The sequence below is a fragment of the Colobus angolensis genome, unplaced genomic scaffold (assembly GCF_000951035.1).
Source record: "Colobus angolensis palliatus isolate OR3802 unplaced genomic scaffold, Cang.pa_1.0 Scaffold70, whole genome shotgun sequence".
Taxonomy (NCBI): Eukaryota; Metazoa; Chordata; class Mammalia; order Primates; family Cercopithecidae; genus Colobus; species Colobus angolensis.
The window spans coordinates 4,377,559-4,378,117 of NW_012120710.1; the positions used below are offsets into that span (position 1 = coordinate 4,377,559).

The window sequence follows — 559 nt, forward strand, 5'->3', positions numbered from 1 at the left end:
GGTGCCGCCTCCGCCGCCACCGCCTCGGTCACCTCTACTGCCGCCGCCGCCGCCGCCGTTCCGCCAGCTCTCACCTCGTCTCGCGATACTAAGGGCGGGGAGCCTGACGATGGGAGGGAGGGAGAGGGAGGGAGCAAGGGAAGGGGGATGAGACGTTTAAGAGGGAGACCGGGTGTCGGGAGAACCAGAGAAGAGGAGACTAGAAAGCCGGGGAAGTGTGCCTGGGGCACGTTCCGAAGGGGAACGGCGGGGACAGATAAGGGGGGCGCGATTGCAGCCGGAGCGCCCGCGAGCTCCCGGATTTCTTCTCTTTCCTCTCTATTTCCCGCACACACAGCCTTGCAGCCCTCCCTTCTTCCTTCCTGGCTTGTGATTAGAACGCAGCCGCAGGCGGAAGTGCAGTGACGCCATCAGCCATCGCCTGAGCCGTGGGGCGCGGGCGGCCGAAAGGCGAAAGTGAGATTTCGAGGGCTGGGTCTCGGACCCCGCGGGCGCGCTGTGCTGCGATGTGTGGGCAGTATGGGGAGGCTGGAGAGGAGCCGGCCCCGGGCAGTGTGAG

At 66.4% G+C, this 559-nt stretch overlaps 1 protein-coding gene across 1 annotated transcript in view; it reads right to left on the reverse strand.

Moving 5' to 3' along the window:
* The window catches only part of ANKRD17 (ankyrin repeat domain 17), a 184,657-nt gene extending 184,607 nt beyond the window's left edge, over positions 1-50 (reverse strand). Inside the window, exon 1 of the mRNA XM_011927143.1 lies at positions 33-50. The gene's annotated coding sequence lies outside the window, so the exon portion shown is untranslated. The remainder of the gene's footprint in view (positions 1-32) is intronic.
* Positions 51-559: the final 509 nt, after the last annotated feature.